The 11,342-nt window shown below is 39.4% G+C and overlaps 1 non-coding gene across 1 annotated transcript; it reads right to left on the reverse strand.

Annotated features, from left to right (window-relative positions):
* Positions 1-2,735: 2,735 nt before the first annotated feature.
* Positions 2,736-2,842, reverse strand: LOC141589308 (small nucleolar RNA R71). Its single transcript, XR_012520253.1, has one exon. It is a non-coding gene; the product is annotated as a small nucleolar RNA R71 (small nucleolar RNA).
* Positions 2,843-11,342: the final 8,500 nt, after the last annotated feature.

Below are 11,342 nucleotides of genomic sequence, written 5' to 3' on the forward strand. Positions count from 1 at the left end.
CAAAACCAAATCCAAAGTACGAATACATGTTTCAAACCAACTGTCTAATCAGCTAACTGAAATGTTTATTAAACTACTAGCTACAGTGGAAGACTTCTATCATCAGACCGTGGCACATCCCACTATCCCAGTAACTCGACTCATACCGCTCAATAACTGCTCACCATCCCCGAATGGATCACCACAGTTTTTAAAACATTAAACGGGATCAGTACTAATCACACAATTTATATAACCAACAGTACAGTAAACAACATAGCTCAAATAGTCACACACAATCACCCACTCCAATCAATCTCCGTCACCGACTGTCCACTGGACCAACCCTGCTAGTAAGGGACCGCAGCCGTACCCACCAAATCCCCGCTCATCATACCGAGCGATAACCCTGTCCCATTAATGTGCACATCCCCTCCCGTGGCGGGTTCCACGGAGGGCGAAACTAGGGCGTGAAACCACTCCCGCAAGTGACTCCACTCAGCCGAGAACGCATCTCGAGAACCAGAGACAAACAATCACAACCATTGATAAGTGCATATTTTATATACTTTCATCCCCTATATTAGCTCCATTTTATTTGTTATTTAGCACTTATCATAGTGTCATAAGCTAATATTTGTTGTTCTAGTGTATTTGCTTGTCTTAACATGTTTTTGTAGGAATCTAAGCATTTAGAGGCTTTTTCCTATCATTTTATACACTAAGTTCATTAAGCTAAACAAGACCAAGTGCTGGACTAAGCATGGAGCATTGGATTGAGTTTTGCATGGAGAAATTGATGGATTATTATGTATAGTGCAAATGTTGACAACAACCAAAGTCAAGGCCCAATGATCAAATCCAAGTCAAGGTGGAAAGCATAAGATTCCAACATGCATAGGATGCTTTTTGGGAGCTCTAAAGATCATAGATGAGGCATTTACCCGGGTGATTAAGGAGCATTAAATAATAAACTTTGGATTCCTCACGCAATTAAGAGAGGAATTAAGAGAAAATACCCGGAGACACACGACCCCGATCGGGGCCACAGTCATCTTGATGGTTTACGTTATGCTCTCCTCTCCTATAAATAGGAGAGGTGTTCCAAAGCTTTTGGCATCCAATTTTCACGTCTCATTTTAGTTCTTCATAGCCTTAAGCATTATATTTCTCTCATTTGTTTTCTCATTAGTTTTCAATATCGTTAAGCTTGTAGTTGTTAAACATTTGGTTATTTATATATTCAAGCATTTGGTTTCCGAGTTAGTCTATCAAGCTCCTACTTTGGTAATCTTTCTATTATTTACATTTTGTATTTTGTTTATGAGTTTAGTATTAGTCCTTTACATTTCATCATTAGTATACAATTTCCACTTTAGTTATAATTACTACAATATGCCTTATAATCTAAATATCATTTGCATTTCCTTTACAAATATGAGTAGCTAAATTTCCTAGTCTAAGGGCTAGGGGAGCCATGTAAAATCAAATATATAACATGATGAAATAGATTAATAATAATATTGTTCATATTGCTTCTATCACATGCTTGTGCCACAATGTTTAATCTTTGTTTAGGGCCCTATTCATTTGATTAAGTTTGTTTATTCGTTCTATAAGTCGAGAGGCACGGAATTGAATTAGACTAAGCATGTATAGTAGGACGACCTAGTCATGGACGAGAGTTTCTCTAGGACCCGGTCTATGGTTGATGCTAATATCGTAAGATGGGTATCTTTAAGCCTAAGCAATTGACAATGTTATTAGTACCAAGTTTATCATGATTATATGTTTACCTTTGCATGCGTGACCCGAACCCCTTAGACTCCCTTTTGTTATATAATTTACATCATAATTCTTATTAATCATCAAACAACCAAACCAAACCAAATCGTAATCGACCTTGATAAAAATCTACCCATAGCAATTCACGAAGTAATTCCCGTTTCCTTGTGTTCGACCCCTATTGCTACATTAACTTGTTGTTTAGGGAATTTATCTTTGCATAGGTACGCGATAAGCCTATCAAATTTTGGCGCCGTTGCCGAGGAAACGGTTTTATTACTTTTTGAATTGTCGATTTTTATCTTGTTTTTCTTTGTCTTGGGGAACACTTGTTCCTTGAGACCGTTACTTTTCATTTTCCTAGAAATTGTTGTCTTATGCCCAGGTCCTCTCGTAGTGGAGAATTGCTTTCACCGGATTCCGAGCCTGAGAAAACCTTTAGGAGAAGACGACGATTTTGGAATGAAGTGAAAGAAGCCACTTCTCCCATACAAGTTGAAAGTGATAGAAAGTCTTACTTAGACGATCTAGAAGCCCTTGAAGAGGAGGAGGTTTCAAGTTCATCATCTCCACCACCACCTCCATCTACTACAAAAAAGATGGTGAAACTTTCCGATCATTCAAAGCCCACCGCGGCCATGCTTCCGGCCGGAATCACAACCACTCAAATCACCGCACCGGAATTCGAGATCAAACCGGCTTTCATTAGCCTTGTGGAGAGGAAGCAATTTGGAGGAAGTCCTTTGGAGGATCCCAATTTGCATGTTCAAAACTTTTGTGACTATTGCTCCATGATTCGCCAAACGGGCGTCACCTAAGCCCAAATAAGGGAAATACTTTTCCCTTTCTCTTTGAAGGACAAGGCCAAGCTTTGGATCAATAGCCTTGACCGCACCACCTTGGGAATCACCAATTGGGAGACATTGGCTCTTGCTTTTTATCAATAGTTTTTTCCACCGGAGAAAACTCAAACTTTGAGGAGCCAAATTACCGGATTCCGTCAACAAGCTCTTGAGAGCTTATATGAAGCTTGGGACAGGTACAAGGAGTTGCAGAGACAATGCCCACATCATGGGCTAGATGATTGGTTTCTAGCAATAACATTCTACAATGGATGTTGTGCCGAGTCCCGAAGGATTCTTGATTCCGCCAACAATGGGCGGTTTGATCAAATTGACACCGATCTTGCTCATTCCACGATCGAATCTATGGCGATCCATGATGCCCAATATGTCAATTCCCGAGTTGTGCCATCCAAAGGTAAAGAAGAATCCTCTAACAACTCCGTTTTGCTAGCTCAAATTGCATTGCTCCAACAACAATTGGCGGAAAGAGATGCTAAAGATTCCATCCAACAACTCAATGTTGTGTCTTCAACAAGCCAAATCATCGTTTGTGATGGATGTGGAGGTGCGGGCCACTATGCCGCTCATTGCCGAGCTCCTATGGAAGAGGTAAATGCTTTTCAAGCTCTAAGACAAAGTTCATATCCACCGGGTACATTTTCCAACACATATAACCCGAATTCAAAATTTCATCCAAACTTGTCTTACACTAGCAATAATGTGCTTAACCCTCAACCCCCACCACAACAAAATGCCTATGTCCCTCAACAACAAAAGTATATCCCTCCACCGGGTTATCAAAATCAACAAAGGCCCCCACAAAACAATTACCAACAAAATCCACCACAAAATAGCCAATAAAACAATCAAGGAGTTGGTAAGCTCGAGGGCATGATAATCCAAATGCAAAGGGACTTGTTGGCTCAAATTCAAAAAAATGATCAAGCTCATAGTGCCGCGGTCAAGATGTTGGAACAACAAGTGGCTCAATTAGCCGCTTCTAGCTCTCAAAGGAAGAATGGTCAACTACCTCCCCAAGGTGAGCAACCACATGAAACTGTTAATTCTATTTCCTTGAGAAGCGGTTCAAGCTATGATGGGCCATCCATGACTTTGGATGAAGAGGTGGTTGTTAAAAAGGCCAAGCTTGGGGGAGATGACAAGAAGAAGGCTAGTGAAGAGCCTATTGTTAGAGATCGTGTACCATTTCCTCACCGGTTATTGATGCTTAAGAGGAAGAGTAAGCTTGATGCCAAGAATGTTGAGCCCCCATTGCCCGAAGATGATGACAGGGTAGTTGTTGAAGAAGTCTCTCCTAATGCTAAGGAGAGTAATGCCGTTCCAACAAAGGTGAGTGTTCCCAATGAGGATGAGAAAGTGAAAGATGTGGAGGAGATCCTCCTCCCAAGGAAATTGTTCAAATACCATTTCCCCATCGTCTAGCAAAGCAAAAGGAAGAAGGTAAGTTTGGTAAGTTCATGGAAATGTGTAAGAATTTACAAGTTACCGTCCCATTTTTAGAATTGCTTACCCAAGTCCCTTCTTATGCAAAGTTTATGAAGGAAATACTCTCAAAGAAGTGATCCTTCAATGAGGTTGAGACCATTGCTTTCACCGAAGAGTGTAGTGCACTCTTACAAAACAAGTCTCCCCCGAAACTTAAGGACCCCGGTAGCTATTCTATTCCTTGCACTATAGGCACATATACCATTGATAAGGCCCTTTGCGACCTAGGTGCTAGTGTGAGTGTCATGCCCTATTCCCTTTGTGAAAAACTTAACATGGGTGCTTTAAAATGCACAAGTACAACATTGCAAATGGCGGACCGTTCTTTAAAGCGACCTTTAGGTGTCTTAGAAGACGTACCCGTCAAAGTTGGCAAGTTTTTCATACCCGTTGACTTCCTCATACTCGATATGGCCGAGGACTCACAAACCCCAATTATATTGGGTAGGCCATTTTTACGCATCATGCTGTGCGCTAATTGATGTGAAAAATGGGAGGTTGACATTGGAAGTGGGTGATGACCGGGTTTCCTTTAGCAAAAACAATACCATTAGAAGCCCAATGTTACAAGAGTCTTGTTATTTATTTAGCACTGTGGACTCTTCTTATGCCTCTACTACGCTTGGCTCCTCACTAACGGATCCGTTGGAGGACGATATGGGTGTTGTTTGCTTTGTAGGTGATGATGCTAGGGACGCTATTGCTAAAAGTGGAAAAAGGAAGAAAGGGAAATTTTATTTGAAGAATTTCAAATGGTTGAGAAATGCAAAGATAGCTATGAAATGGAGCTTGGTTGGTGGCAAGCTCAATGACAAAACTTGAATCAAATAGCTTCTTACGTCGTGCGGGACGTTAAACCAGCGCTTCTTGGGAGGCAACCCAAGCTTTTTATTGCTTTTATTTATTTTTGTTTTTAATTTTCTGCAATTTATTGTTTTTCGTAGATTAGTAATAAAATGTTCGACTTGATGATGTTTCTTTTTGTGATTTTTTAGGTGAAAATGAAGAAATGAGGTTTAGAAGTAAATCTGGCACGCTTCCCCATACAACAACCCTGTTCGGGGACGTGGTTTTCGAGAAACAAGAGGGAATTAAATCAATGCGGAAAAGAGTCAAAACCTGAAGAGGAGGTCAACCCCGATCGGGGTTGGTGGCCCCGATCGGGGTCGTGGTTCCGTGGATTTTTGGCCTTTCTTCCTTATGCGGGTAAAGAGTGAATCGTTTTATCATTCTTATATAAACCCGATGGTACCTCCATTCTCTTTCTCTACCATTTTTCTTCACTATTTTTCACTTTGGTCACAAAGAAACATCTACATTCCCCCGGATTCATGCTAGCTTGGGGGAGATTAGCAAGTCGAGTAAGTTTTTTAATTGCTTTGCATATTAGTTTAGATCTTGCAACCCATTAGACATAACCTCTAGTCCTTGCTTTGTGCTTTGAGCCGTTTTTATGGTTTGATTGGGTGATTTGGATAGTTAGCACATTTAGGACAATGTGATGTTTAGCTTGGGGGGAGATATTGCATTTGCATATAGCGTAGTTTGCATGTAGTGTAGAAATTTTGAAAATTTTTGAGAGAAATTTTTGCTTTGTGCTTGCTTGTTTCCTACTTTCCTCTTTGCTTATCCTAATAATGGCTTGTTGCTAATGATTTATTCTTTAATGATGGGATATTAGCTACATGGGGATGTCTTGACATAGTAGGTAGGAGATGGAGAATGAACCGAATAGGCTTGATCTTGACTTGTGGCAAGCTACAAATTGATAAGGTAGAACCTCCTTTAAGGCCATTTCATCTTTATTTGGGCTCACTTAGGTGAGTGTAGGTGTCTCCTTATAATGTGTGTTACATCAAAAACGCACAAGTATGGTCTTCATGTCATTTCTTGGTAAGCATGCATTCATTTGTTTTAGCATTTTGGAGCCATTCACATGATATTTTAGCCTTTTTGACCCCTTCACAAAATTTATCCTTAGCTACAACATTGAAATTGCCTACCCTTGTTGAGCTAGTAGCTTAGTTGGATAGTGTTTGGGTGCTCATTGGGATATATTTGGTTGTTTGTAGTCATGTGAGCTTGGTCTTAATGCTCAGAAAAAAAGAAAAGAAGAGAAATGAAAAAGTTGAAGTGATGAAATTGGAAAATGAAAGAAAAATGAAAAAATGAAGATGGAAAAAATGAATGAATGAGAAAAATCATGAAAAAAGAAGAAGTATGCATTGAAAAGAAAAAAAGGAGAAGAAGAAAAGATGTGAGAAATTCTCAAGCATTATTCATCATATTTTGGAGGATTTTCTCATGGTTTGAATTGCAAAATTGGGTTGGAATTTGGATTGAGCATCCTTACATTTGGTTGTTGCTAGCTTGACATTAGCTCCACAATCCACAATTCATTTGTTCCCCCTTCTTACCCATGTTTATTTGCCTTCTTCCTACCCATTTGGCTTCTTTATCATGCTTACATGTGATTACCTTTGCTTGCTAGTTTTGACATATTTACCATATTAGATTGCGGGCACATTGTTATAAGTTGAGGATAGTTGAGTGTTTATTCACAAAAATTATCCTTTCACATAAAAAGAGTTGAGTGTCCCGTGAGAGTCCATAAGTCAAAAGATCACGCAAGAGCTTAAAGGTTCATTCAAAGTTTTCTATGCTACGCCGTCATGTAAATCTCAACCATGCTTTGCTTTATTCCTTGCCCATGTTGTTTCGGGTTTCAAAATCATTATGCTTAGCTTGTTTGGATATTGCAATTGATGGGATTTGGTTTCTTGCTTGAGGACAAGCAAGGGTTTAGCTTGGGGGAGTTTGATAAGTGCATATTTTATATACTTTCATCCCCTATATTAGCTCCATTTTATTTGTTATTTAGCACTTATCATAGTGTCATAAGCTAATATTTGTTGTTCTAGTGTATTTGCTTGTCTTAACATGTTTTTGTAGGAATCTAAGCATTTAGAGGCTTTTTCCTATCATTTTATACACTAAGTTCATTAAGCTAAACAAGACCAAGTGTTGGACTAAGCATGGAGCATTGGATTGGGTTTTGCATGGAGAAATTGATGGATTATTATGTATAGTGCAAATGTTGACAACAACCAAAGTCAAGGCCCAATGATCAAATCCAAGTCAAGGTGGAAAGCATAAGATTCCAACATGCTTAGGATGCTTTTTGGGAGCTCTAATGATTATAGATGAGGCATTTACCCGGGTGATTAAGGAGCATTAAAGTATAAACTTTGGATTCCTCAAGCAATTAAGAGAGGAATTAAGAGAAAATACCCAGAGACACACGACCCCGATCGGGGCCATGCAACCCCGATCGGGGCCACAGTCATCTTGATGGTTTACGTTATGCTCTCCTCTCCTATAAATAGGAGAGGTGTTCCAAAGCTTTTGGCATCCAATTTTCACGTCTCATTTTAGTTCTTCATAGCCTTAAGCATTATATTTCTCTCATTTGTTTTCTCATTAGTTTTCAATATCGTTAAGCTTGTAGTTGTTAAACATTTGGTTATTTATATATTCAAGCATTTGGTTTCCGAGTTAGTCTATCAAGCTCCTACTTTGGTAATCTTTCTATTATTTACATTTTGTATTTTGTTTATGAGTTTAGTATTAGTCCTTTACATTTCATCATTAGTATACAATTTCCACTTTAGTTATAATTACTACAATATGCCTTATAATCTAAATATCATTTGCATTTCCTTTACAAATACGAGTAGCTAAATTTCCTAGTCTAAGGGCTAGGGGAGCCATGTAAAATCAAATATATAACATGATGAAATAGATTAATAATAATATTGTTCATATTGCTTCTATCACATGCTTGTGCCACAATGTTTAATCTTTGTTTAGGGCCCTATTCATTTGATTAAGTTTGTTTATTCATTTTATAAGTCGAGAGGCACGGAATTGAATTAGACTAAGCATGTATAGTAGGACGACCTAGTCATGGACGAGAGTTTCTCTAGGACCCGGTCTATGGTTGATGCTAATATCGTAAGATGGGTATCTTTAAGCCTAAGCAATTGACAATGTTATTAGTACCAAGTTTATCATGATTATATGTTTACCTTTGCATGCGTGACCCGAACCCCTTAGACTCCCTTTTATTATATAATTTACATCATAATTCTTATTAATCATCAAACAACCAAACCAAACCAAATCGTAATCGACCTTGATAAAAATCTACCCATAGCAATTCACGAAGTAATTCCCGTTTCCTTGTGTTCGACCCCTATTGCTACATTAACTTGTTGTTTAGGGAATTTATCTTTGCATAGGTACGCGATAAGCCTATCAACCATCAACAGCAATCAATCAACAACCGTCATAAAACCAATACGATAATAATCAGCAATTACACAACACCAACAATGCATTATGGGACTAATACTGAGTAGGGAAACCCTACCTGGAAAGCACAACACAATCAGATGATCTCACAGCTGATATCAAAATGCTTCCTCTACGAACCCTCCTCCTAACATACAAACATATAATCACTACCAATCATACAAAACAACAAATCCCCCAAATCCCAATATTAGGGTTTAACCAACTTTAAGAAAACATTATAAAAACGGTACGTAGGTCTTACCCTTGACGCAAGGATCACAAAGGTTTCAAGAAAGGTAAAATCTGACCTTCCAAGCTCCGGTATTTGCCAACAATGCGATTAAAGCGAATGACGTAGTTTGATTTCTCTTTTCACAGTAATTAGGTTTTAAAAAGTGTTTAAAGAATAGTGACGGAAGTAATATATACTTAATCGCATTATTAACAAAACCCGAGAAATCATCCCCCGTAAACCGGCTACTCGATCGAGTAGCTAAGGTACTCGATCGAGTGCCCCCTTACTCGATCGAGTATCCACGTTACTCGATCGAGTACCCAACAGGTCAAAAACTATTTTATTCCGCAACTCGCCCTTACTCGACAGAGTAAGGCCTACTCGATAGAATACCCAGAGACTCATAAATACGTAGTATTACATCTAAACTGTTCCCGACGACAAGTCCTTGGCTCGTACCCTCGAGTCGCCTTGGCGTCGCCCTTCCCGACGGCAGGTCCTTGGCCCGAATCCTTTCGAGCCGCCTCGACGTCGCTTGGGTCTCCAAGTTGTAATCTTCGATTTACCTGGGGGCTCTACTTTGACTTTCGCCCTGTCCAAGCCTCAGTCAAAGTAGGGGCTCAGAGATACCCGATGTCTGCTTGAGACTCCAACAAACACCCGATGATTATCGGACTACAACATGTTTTTGAATCGCGGCGTTTGATCGACAGTTTGTGTACAACTTTACGTCGGAAAACTTAAAACGATTTCAAAAATAAAACATTTCAAAAATACCTGGAGTGTTTAATGCACGACGACGGGGTCGCAATGACACTAACTAGAGTCAAAACCGACACCGGACCAAAAACCGACTCAAAAATTCAAATCCCGACTCCAACAACAAGTCAAACCGAGTCAACCACCAAAAACAAAACTTTCCAAACCTTCTACCTTAAGTTTTCCCGGATTCATGTTGGTCAAGTACCAAACATGTGACTACAAAACCTAGGATAGAACAAATCATGATTGCGTTTGTTGTGAAAGTGACAACACAACTCGAAGAACCGCGACGTGGCTCGCGCCTCTTTGAGCAGCCCAAGTGGCCACGTCACTCAAAACTCACACAACCACTCATTCTCTTATAAATACCCCTCAAATGCCACCCATTTGAGACCTACGCGAGTGTTCGCCCCCTCTTTTCTCCCTTAAAATTCTCGACTCGACTTCTTAAGTCACAACCCGACGCGTATTTACGACCTACCGATCGTAAATACAAGCCTTACACATTGTTTGGTACCGTCATCGTGCATTAAATCACTTGACTGACCACTTCGACCACTACACCATCACTAAGCTTAAAACACTCTTTTTACTTACCAAAACGGTTTTAAACCGAGTTTTTTCCGATCAAACGAGTTATTACACTTACGTCGGTCACTCGCCATAACCAAACATGTAAGTATGAGGGTGTAAAAATCCTCTTTTATTATGTTTTCATTCGTTTCATGACTATAACATGCTAAAACATGCATAACATGAACCAAAATATGGTATAAACGAGCCAAAACTGATTTTTGGTCTGAGGCAGAAGCCCCTTAGGTCGCCAACTAGCCCGCGCCTAAATGGGGTATTCAGACCAGAGATCAACCGTGTTTGTTCTCGTCATTTTCCTTAATCCATTTATATTTGCAATCGGTTTTCACCATTTCAAGTATTTTCGAACCATTTTTATTTTATTTCACATGTTTTAACCATAAAGCATTTTTCACCCTTGGTTCCTCATACCATGACGGTTAAATCCGTGTTTCGGTGATAATATTTGGTTAATGACATTTAAAAGGTATTTTAAAGCCTTTTATTTCATTTCTTTACATTTTCAAACAAACATATTAGTCACCAACACAAAGTCATCCTTGGTTCTACATACCATGCCGGATTTTAACCCGGGTACGATGATGAGTATCGACTAATAACATTCAAATGGACTTAAAAAAATTAGTCCATAATTGTTTTCAAAACTATTCATGTCAAGTTTGTCAAATCGAACCCGACACCGAATATTATCAAAATAATGATGATTATTCGAGTCAAGTTCTTAAAATCAACAGATGCGGTCTAAACGACCCCTTCAAGTCAAACCGGGTTCAAATACCCATTTCCAACACGTTTTATAACGTTTTCTAAAAGGTCAGAACACGGCACATAAACCGTGGGCTAACCCGCGCCTAAACAGGCTCTCCATTTCTCACTTTCAAAACCAGAGGGAGGCCCCTTGTATCGCCGGGCGCTCGCGCCTCATATAGCCGTCAGTGCAGGGCTGTTCCCTTCCAGCATTAGTCTAGGACGATCCCGACTCCGGTTAGCCCGGATATAGGACGGATCAGATGACTATTTGATTATCCAAAACCATATTTGCAAAATGCCTTACTAAGACAAATGGATCATGTTATGCACCCTAAACCTAATACGGTGAATGGATGTTTAATTTCCGTCTTGCATGCAAATCAATCATTAATCCAACTCGACATCTTATACTTGATACTTGGATTAAATCAACCGACTTAGAAAGCTCTCACATGTTAGGTTTAAATTATTGGATGCGCATTCATGCATTTAAACCGTTTTATCAACTTTTGCATTCAACCAACCAAGAT

The sequence above is a fragment of the Silene latifolia genome, chromosome 6, assembly GCF_048544455.1.
Source record: "Silene latifolia isolate original U9 population chromosome 6, ASM4854445v1, whole genome shotgun sequence".
Taxonomy (NCBI): Eukaryota; Viridiplantae; Streptophyta; class Magnoliopsida; order Caryophyllales; family Caryophyllaceae; genus Silene; species Silene latifolia.